This window comes from Tachypleus tridentatus, chromosome 6 (assembly GCF_004210375.1).
Source record: "Tachypleus tridentatus isolate NWPU-2018 chromosome 6, ASM421037v1, whole genome shotgun sequence".
Classification (NCBI taxonomy): domain Eukaryota; kingdom Metazoa; phylum Arthropoda; class Merostomata; order Xiphosura; family Limulidae; genus Tachypleus; species Tachypleus tridentatus.
Genome location: NC_134830.1, coordinates 118056252 through 118067252, shown reverse-complemented (window position 1 = coordinate 118067252; position 11001 = coordinate 118056252).

The window sequence follows — 11001 nt, the reverse complement described above, 5'->3', positions numbered from 1 at the left end:
GCTAGTCATCACCACCCACTGCCAACTCCTGGGCTACTCTTTTACCAACGAATAGTGGAATTGACCGTCTCAAATTGGCCACGGCTGAAAGAGCAAGCATGTTTGGTGTGACGGGGATTCAAACCCGTGACCTTGGGATCACAAGTCGAGTGCCTTAACCAACCGGCCATGCCGGGCCCACTACTTAGGGAAAAAAAGTATTTTGGGTAGTTTAGTTTGTGTTGGTGTTTGTTAAGAACGAAGTTACACAGTCAACTATCTTTGCTGTCCTGATCACGGATATCTAAACCCAAATTTTAAAGTAACAAGCCTGGAAAGTTAGCGCTGAGCCACTAGGTGCGATTGGGTGTGGGACAAATTAGGTGGACACCATATCTTAATTACATAATTAGTCTAATTTGTTTGTCGCAAACTGAAATTACAAAAAGAAAGTTATTTCATACTGTTTGGATTCAGCCTCATCCTCACTACTCCTTAATGTTTCCAAAAACGACCAGATGAAGTCAGAAGTTTATAAGAACTTCTAATAAACAGTTATTGGCTAAAGATTTTTTTGTATCTGAAAGAAGAACAAGAAAAAAAAAACACTTATTTTGCTTACGATTCTCTGCTGTTGCTTTTTAAAAATATTTATTCTTTTTTACAAGGAAGGCTAATATGATTGGTTCCAAAGTTGTTATGTTTATCTCATTATAAGATAGTACGTTTCCATAGCACTCCACTCAGGAGAGACACAAGCGTTGTGGATGTTCTGGCGGTTCCACTAAATGGATGAAACAAACAATGATCGCTCCACAGAAACATAGCTCCATGGAGATCGATAAGATTCTCAACTCAGATTAACGACAAGCCACTAAGGCCACGAGAGGACGCAAACAGTGGAAAAGAAAGTACATCATCAGCAAATCACGTGAAGTGAGCTTAATGGATGATATATAACTGCTAATAGACATCAAATAACGTTCAGTCTTGATTACAAGGAAAGGACCTAATACGAGGAATTTCAAAACAAAGAATGAATTCTCTCTGTCCTCCACGTTAGTAGATCAAGATCAAATTACAGGTGTTTCTTTGTTGTTATTTTTCTACAGAAAGATTTTGAAAGAAAACAAATTACCGAGAAATTAATAGGTATTAGTTTTATTATTTCTGATAACTTACTTCATTATTTAATTTTGAATTTTTATAAAGTTCTGATCATTAATATTATAACAAACGAGAGGGAATTTGCAACAGCAGTGGCTGAAATTAGATCTCAAATCGATCGAGGAATGGAGCCATGAGTTAAAAGTACTTGAAGAGAAATCTCAAAATCATTCTATGAGCCGCTATGCCGCGGCTAATAAAACTCAGAGCTATTCTGTGAGCTGCAATACCGCGGCTAATGAAACTCAGAGCTATTCTGTGAGCTGCAATACCGCGGCTAATGAAACTCAGAGCTATTCTGTGAGCTGCAATACCGCGACTAATGAAACTCAGAGCTATTCTGTGAGCTGCAATACCGCGCCTAGAAAAAGATATTTTTAGCTTTGATGCATTAATTGATTCACAAATTTTCGTTTATTGCTAGCAGTGTGAGCAGCGAACAATAAAATAGTAAAGCGTTACAGAATTTAGTGAATAAAGGCCCAACTGATTGTAATCTTAAAAAAACAACAACACGTCTTTAGAAATATACTAAACCAGTGACATTTCTTTTAGATTCGCGTTTGAAGTCCAGTATTAACAGTGCCCTCTATTGTTACATGCTGATTTAAAGTGAGGTTTTCCTGATTTAAAGAAAATAAATCAAACCCAATGGTCTCGCGTCCTGATAAACTTTGTGAGTCTTTGTTATCGTTGTCATCACAGTTTTTGGTATTCCAAAAGAAAAACTACTCTGGTCAAAAGCGAAGTCCTTTAGTAGACAAAATACAAAGTTTCACTTTTTTGTTCTTTGCTGCAGAATTTAGTAGAATAATTAGAATAACTTTAAAAGGAAAGTAAAATGAAAAGTAACTTTGTTGAATTGTGCGCAAAGTTGCATTGGGACTCTTTGCATTGGCCGTCCTTAACTTAGAAGTAATAAATTCAAGGGAAGATAGCTCGTCAATAGCATCTACTGCCAACTCATTCGCTATTCTAATCAAACTGGGGGATTGACCGTCTCATTATGAAAGGGAAAACTTATTAATTGATACGATTCGAACCCGGGATCCGCAGATTGTGAGTCGAGCACACTAACCACCATATCATACCAAGCCCTCTTACGGAACGTTTCTCATTTTATTTCTACGAATGATAAGATTTCCAACATTCTGCTAGGTTAACTCACAGACCCGATATATAATAAAAATATTTAAATAATCAGATAGAGAACTATGACATTCTGAATGAACTAAACTAACCGGCAGATCAATCAGGTACCTCAAACGTTGTAGGGAAAAGTAAGATAAGACGGTCCCCTTAAAAAAAAGTCAATCCAGTATATCGTCAGTACCTCAAGATGTTTTAAGTAAAAGTGAGATAAAATGGTCCCCTTTAAAAACAGTCACTCCTGTATATCATCAGTACCTCAAAACGTTGTAGGTAAAAGTGAGATGAAACGGTCCCCTTAAAAAATCACTCTTGTATATATGAGTAGCTCAAATGTACTTTGAACTATATTTTATTTGAAGTAGAAAAGTGTTATTGTCATAAAAATTATTCAAAATTACGTTTAAATATTTAAGGGGCTTATAAGGATACAAAAAGATATACAGAGAATACACGGCCCGGCATGGCCAGGTGGGTTAAGGCGTTTGACTCGTAATCTGAGGGTCGCGGGTTCGAATCACCGTCGCACCAAACATGCTCGCCCTTTCAGCCGTGGGGGCGTTATTATGTGACGGTCAATCCCACTACTCGTTGGTAAAAGAGTAGCCCAAGAGTTGGCGGTGAGTGGTGATGAGTAGCTGGCTTCCCTCTAGTCTTACACTGCTAAATTAGGGACGGCTAGCGCAGGTATTCCACGTGTAGCTTTGCGCGATATTTAAAAACAAACAAACAAACAGAGAATACAATTTACTAAAAATACATTTTAAAGGGTTTTTAGGCAGAAGTGAGAAAAAAAAACAGTAGATTTACTGCATGTATGTATAAAAGACTGACATAAATGTATGTACAAACGTAGTAAAAACATGAAATCGAGGGTTGATACATGTGTATAGAATTCTACATATGTAAAATATCATATATGGCACTGAAAGCTGACTTTTAAACTCAGCAAATTACATTACGTGACCAGCACGTGTCAGTCTTTTCTACAAGATATGACATGACAGACAGCAACAAGAAGCATATCTTCTATTTGTTTGTCCAGTTTTGGGCAAACCTACTCGAGGATTATTTGTGCTAACCGTCAATAATTTTGAAGTGAAGGAAGTAACTGAACACCGACCATCGTCGTCTCTTGGGCTACTCTTTTACTAGCAAAAATAAGATTAACCCAAACGAAAGGGCAAATACGTTGGGTGACGGGATTCGAACCAAGGATTAGCAGAATTGCAAGACGAGAGCTCCAACCGCCAGATCTTCATATCTTCTGTGCCGTGTGTCGTTGAACAGGATTTTGTGTTCGACTGCTAATATTGAGTAATAAGTGTAGCAGTTATAATGAACTGTGAGTAAGTGAACTTTGACATCATGATCGCACTTTTAACTACAGATGTTGAAGACGTTACGTGACAAGTAAATATATGTGTATGTATATATACGTAATGAATCTATATATTAACTTACAATCAATATCTTTAAATAGTATATTATTTGAGAAAACAATGCATTTAATAAGCCTTTTCTTCATTCCAGTAAACTCCGATTTTAGACTTTGATCAAGTATTATTGTAGGATGTTTTGTTTGTTTTTGATTAAGTATTATTGTAGTATGTTTTGTTTGTTTTTTAATTTCACGCCGTCCCTAATTTAGGGGTGTAAGACTAGAGAGAAAGCAGCAAATTATCACCACCCACCACCAACCCTTGGGCTACTCTTACCAACGAATAGTGGGATTGACCGTAACTTTATAACGCCCTCACGGCTAGAAGGGCGAGCATGTTGGATTCGAACCTACGACTCTCAGATTACGAATCGAGCGCCCTCTAACCACTTTTTGATGCCGAGCCGTATTATATTAGAGACGGTATGTAAACACTAAGATGGAAACAAGAACGGTTTCTGGACTATTAAAGGTGAGTTTCCTTAAGAACGCCCAGTTTCGAACCGTGATATCATATCCAGTATACAACAGGAAATAAGTTAGTTTTATGCTCACTAATTCATGGTATCATTAGCTTTGTTTCCATTAAAGTCGAAAAATGAGGTTTAAAAACAACCTACAGAGTTTCATATTTTTAACAGTCACTCAGCTTATTAAGTTATGGAACTTTATACCTCACGCTTCGGGCGAGATAACTAACGTTCGTGAAATAACGCAATAGTTGCACTTTACAAGTGCGCGTGGGTATGAGGGATGGGAAGGTAAGCAATATGATCTACATCTAATAATTTTACAAAAACATTGTTTTTTTTTTAAATAATAAAATGAGTCCAAATCTATCATACACACTGATGTAATTAGTATATGTAACGTTTTTAACTATACATACATATTACAGTACTCATCTAGTTAGTATATGTGTTGTTTTAAGTATATATACATGTTAAAGTACTAATCTAGTTTATATATTTGATGTTTTAACTATATATACCTGTTTAAGTACTCATGTAGTTGTAATATTTCTTGTTCTAACTACACATACATGTTAAAGTATTCATTTCTTTGTATCTTTATTGTTTTAAATGTATAAACATGTTAAAGTATTCATTTCTTTGTATGTTTATTGTTTTAACTATGTATACATATTAAGGTACTCATCTAGTTAGAATATGTTTTGTTTTTAAAAATATGCATGATAAAGTTCTCATCTAGTTAATATGTATATTGTTTTAACTATATATACATGTTAAAGCACTCACCTGGTTTGTATGTGTTTTTAACTATACACTGCTGGCCAAAATCTTAAGGCCAATGAACTGTTTTGGATTCCGTGTGTTTCACGCCAGGCAGGTTGAGACTGAAAAAACCATCGGCAGTAGACAGGATTGTCCCCACAGTCTTTCCTCGTGTAGACCCGAGGACTGATCTCAGCCTGCAGCGTACAGGTTCCACCCCTCTGAAGCCATCCCTTGCCATCACGAAAAGAACAAACTTAAAGGTATGTGTGCAGTATAAAGCGATAAACAATAACTAGTATAATATAATAATTTAAAAAGTACAAGTTTTTGACGAATGTAACTAGACATACACATTTCACATTCATGAACATGTTTTGCATTTGTGGCACCTGAAAGTCAGTGAGACCTTGATTTCCTAGTCTAGACAGTAGACAAATCTATCCCAAATAGAGTATATTCCAAGTTTAAAAGCTGATAGATCATTCTGTAGACGTTTTTGTATCATTTTTAAATATAGAAAACTTTGAAGAATTCCATTTTTCAAATTTAACATTTCAAGATAAGTTAACTATTCAGACTGCTACACCTAGTTTGATTTTATTGACAGAATTATGAGGTATAATTGAAATTCATTTTGTTACCAGTCATAAATACCCGACTCTGCCTCTGTTTCTCCGTATGCACTGGCCATGTTTATTTACATTCAACGCGCTAGCGTTGGCGGTTTGTTTGGCAACTATTACGTCACAGTACTTTTCCTAGCGGCAAACGTAAAATTTAAAACGTTTGGATTGCTGCTCGGAAAGGGCTCTTTCTGCACCAAGTTCTATGTTTCATTTATTAGCACATATGTTTTATAACAAATGTGAACCTGCAAAATTAATCAGTATGAGTGGTTCTTTTGACTGCAAAGTTTTTTTTTCTGTAAAATTCACCTTTAAAGTACTCATATAGTTAGTATATATGTGTTTTTAACTATATATACATATTAAAATATTCATCTAGTTAGTATCTGTTGTTTTAAGTATATATATGCAGGTACTCATGTAGTTGCATCTGTGTTTTTTTAAGTATATATATACGTTAAAGTGCTCATATAGTTAGTATATGTGTTGTTTTATGTATATATACATGTTAAAGTACTCATATGGTTATTATATATGTTGTTTTAAATATATATACACATCAATGTACTCACCTAGTTAGTATATACGTTGTTTTAACTATATATACGTATAAAAGTACTCATCTACTAAGTATATGTGTTGTTTTAACTATATGTGCATAAGAAGGTACTCATCTAGTTAATATATTTGTTGTTTTAACTATATATACGTATTAACGTACTCATCTAGTTAATATATATATTGTTTATATATATATTTAAAGCTCATATAGATATTAAGGTACTCATCCATTTTTTATTTGTATTGTTTTTACTGTATATACACATTAAAGTACTGATCTAGTTAGTATATTTGTGTTTTTTAACTATATATATATTTAAAAGCATAGTGAATCTAACAATGCAGAATTATGTTGTTGTTGTTTTACGATTTAAAGTAGAGAACCTTGATAAAATAAAACTAGCGGACGTTAAGAAAGAGGAGCAGTCGTTGAAACATAGAAAAAAAATGGTTATACTCCAGAAAAAAGGAAAACGTACAGACACGTGCATCAAAGCATTTTGTGAATCATGTAGCATGGTATAATGAAGGTCTGTTAATTGTTCATTTGGTGTAGTTTTATAAAACTGTGAAGGAACACATGACTTTTATTTCACAGTAAGAACGCGATGGTTAGAAGAAAACATGTGAATATCTTCTGAAGCATTGTTAACTCTGTGAGTGGTTTTTGTTGAAAGACGGAGTGAAAACAGCCCCGATGAAATATGGTATTAGAGGATGAGAGAAATAAACAGGAAAACGTTGGATTCAGTCTCGAGAAATGTTATCTAACATCAAGAAAGTGTGAGAATGAAATACATTAAAGTATGGAAATCAATCACGAGACCAACCTTTGCATATTATGATGAACATTGCATAAAAGATAGCTTGAGATAGAATAGGCAAGTCGAGAGTCATAAGTTCCCGGATAAGAGAAACATTCTGAGATCAGGGGAATGTTTCTGTGCGGAAATAAATTATTAAACAAGTTAAAAAAGAGAGGTAAGAAGGTAAGGTAATGTGGTTGAAGATACAAATTAGAAGCGCTAGCATTTAACTGTCATAGTTTAAGGCTAAAGAATAAACACTCACGAGGCTTAACATGAAAGTAGTAGGCACACTATCAAGCAGGGTAAACGCAAGAGAAATGTGGTGTGTGGCATGAGTAAATAGAGAAACAGCCGCGAGAGTGGGTAGTGTCTTCAAACTAACTTATAAGTATAGTGCCATCTGTGAATCGAATTAATTGGGTTTCTAAAAATACAAAGAAGTGGAATGGAATAGCTCGACAAAAAAAAAATATGCCCAACGTTTACGTCAAATAATATTTGAAAGAGGAAAGAACTTCGTGATGTTGTTCAGACAAGAAACTCGATGGAGATATATTACAGCCTCCCGTCTCATACATATCGATTAAGGTCGTTCGGCCGTAAAATGGAATATACACACTCATTTGAAACGTTTTTTTTAGTTATTAATTTGTTTTAGGTCCATTAATTATACACTACATTCTGAGTTTGTAAGTGGATAAACAAACTAGCCTGAAATAGAAAGGCGAGACATTATTATACCTCAGTAAAGTAGTTTTTAAACTTAAGTTTCTTATACTTCTGTATGTTTGTTTGTTATCAATCACGAAGCTACGCAAAGGACTATCTATGCTGTGTTCACCAAGGGTATCGAAATCCGGTTTTAAGCAGTATAAGCCTGCAGACATACCACTGGGGGCGTTTTGATATTTAAAAATTACACAATTCAGATAGAAAGAATAAGTGACGAATATCTACTGAAATCGTTAAAATGCACTGACCCTTTTAAGGGTTCCTGAAATCAGAGTATTGTGTGAGCACTCCTGATATCATATTTTTGTGTGAGCACTCCTGATATCAGATTACTGTGTGAGCACTCCTGATATCAGATTACTGTCTGAGCACTCCTGATATCAGATTACTGTGAGCACTCCTGATATCAGATTTCTGTACAAACGGTGACGTAGTTTCATAATTTATTTCAGGAATGCGATATCATGAAAGAACTAGAATTATAGTTTAATGTTTAGAGTTGCCCCAAAATACGAAGTACAAAACTGCTTCTGGATAGTTTGAGAAAATATTGACTCGACTACAAAAGTATTTCCGGTTACATAGAACATTTCCAAAAATAAGGAAACTTTTGTATTCTTTATTTTAGCCTTGAACGTTTTGATCTTTTGAAAAACAGCGCTACTAGATAATGACATATATTAATAAACAGTGTCGTGTTTGGGACTTTTTACTGGAGGGTGGTAATAATGAGGTAAATATTTAGTTTTAGAAGGCTACAAATAAATGAGTTTTAGTGGGAGTCACAGTTTAGAGAATTTTTAAAATATCAAAAGACTTTATCTCCTCCGAGTGGCTGTTGGAGGCAGAGGTTTGCAATGAGGGCACGCACCCTGTTAGTCAGAAAGTTTGTTTCTCTGTATCTTAATTTCGCACAAAAGTACACGAGGGCTATATGCACTAGCCATCCCTAATTTAGCAGTGTAAGGCTAGAGGGAAGACAGCTAGTCATCGCTAACTCTTGTGCTGATATTTTACCACCGAATAGGAGGGTTAACCATCACATTGTACCGCCCCCACAGCTGAAATAGTTAGTGCGAGAGGGAATCGAACCCGCGACCCTCAGATTACGATCGAGTGTCTTAACCACCTGGCCGTGCAAGGTCCACAAATTTAGTTAATTCTTTTGTTACTCTTGTTTTCTCCACCAAATTAAAACCTGCAAAAATAAAAAAATAACAAAATCCACTAACAACAAATACACAATGAAGAAAGATTCCAAGCTATTAAAAAAAGCTAATGTTCACTACGAATAACCTTTTGGCATTCTGAACATGAAGCCTATTCAATGGCCACTGTTAAAGATGGCTTCGAGCGATCAGAATGAAGATGGTTTGGAATGAGGGATGGATAATTAACAGACTTCTAATCTCTTGACTGATTCAGTTAAAAATGTATCAGGTTTCGATCCAGGATGCTGTCGCGTGGAACTGACAGCCTGTTTGCCGGTAGACATTCTCTGATAATAAACTATTAATTACTCATTGGCGATATTGCATACAAGAGTTTGCAGTAGTCTGGCCAAATTATTATTTTTTGTGTATTTTCATATCCACAGATCTTTTGTGAAAACGTTTATTATACGTTCGATAATCTCAGATTTTTGGAAAAAATATTTATCTTCTCTCGGGGGTCAGGTAGATTAAATCATATTGCTGGAGAGAGTACAGTAAAGTAAAAGAAAAATCAGTAGAATTTAATTTACTGCGAGAAAAGGGCAGTGAGGTTTGTTTGTTTGTTACATGAGGGCTATCTGCGCTAACCGTCCCTAATTTAGCAGCATAAGATTAGAGGGAAGGCAGCTAGTCATCTCCACCTACCGCCAACTCTTGGGCTACTCTTTTACCAAGGAATAGTGGGATTGACAGTAACATTATAACGCCCCTACGGCTGAAAGGGCGAGCATGTTTGGTGTTACGGGGATTCGAACCCGCGATCCTCAGATTACGAGTCGGGTGCCTTAACCACCTGGTCATGCCGGGATAGGACTGGACGAGACCTGTCCTTTAAAATAAGATATCTTGTCCGATCCATAACCCACGTTTTGCCTTATGACCTTCTATGAATAATTTCATGTGAAATAGACATGTCTAAAATTAAAAGCTTTGCAACAGTGAACTCATTTGACTAACGTTACAAACCAGATAACATTGAACAAACTAAAGTGGTTACGATTAAACCTTTTAAACCGGTTCTTCTTCGAATATTGCAAAAGTGTGGAAGAAAAACAAACAGAATTTTTTTTGAAAGGTCTGTTTTGTAAACACACTTTATTTTTAAACTAGTTCAAATATTCAACTAGCCTTTAAATTTTTATTTTTTGATATTACATCCAGTAGTTCAATGGTTAGTCTGAAGGCTTATAAATTATATGCTAAAAACCGGATTTTGGTACAGGTGATGAGCGCAGCACAAATAGCCCGTTGTGTAGCTTTGTGTTTAACTACAAATAAAAAAAATATCTTTGATGCTATTGTTGGTACTGTAGAGTTCTGCTCCAGAATCAAAACGGAAACTAAAACTTAAACGTGTTTGTCACCCTTAAAAAATTGTCTGCTTGTTTTTTACAATTCAAAAGCAGACTTTTTATTTTAGTAAGAGTGGTCCTTCTCACATATTTTTTATTTTCAAATAATAAATGAATTTTCGAAAAAACTCAGTAAGAATAAGCCAAGAAATCTGAAAAATTTTTTAGAACATCTCGTTTTATTTTAAACTCAATCGATTTCCGAAGTGAATGTATGCACGTGCACCTCTGCTTGGGAGATTTACAGATAACTTTTATCGAAGTACTGTAAACTGTAAAAGAAGTGGGGTTTCTACTAAGAGAGGTAATTTGTTACCAAGAGATTTTTAATACGTCAGATAAATTAAAATCGTTTCTTCATTTAAACAAAAAAAACAAAAACAAAACTGATGCTTCCACGCGGGATAAAGCAGTTTAGGAAACAAACATACATCTTGAGAAAGGAAAAATAAAATAAAAATTCGACGTGGATTATTTATTGTAAGATAAAACGATATTCATTAATATACAGCGTACCAGATTTACTGTTGTACATTTATTTTAGTGCCTGCATTTGTTCCTGTATAATTTTCTTTTTCGTATGTGACGTATATTCTTGACTGTGTATTGCCTAAGTCCCACCTGTTCTCGAAACTTGCAGAGAACTATTGAAAGAGAGAAGCAACAATATTTGTTTACGAAAATGCATGAGACTATTGTTGCAAGCGACCTTTAGTGAAGGTTCTAGAGACTC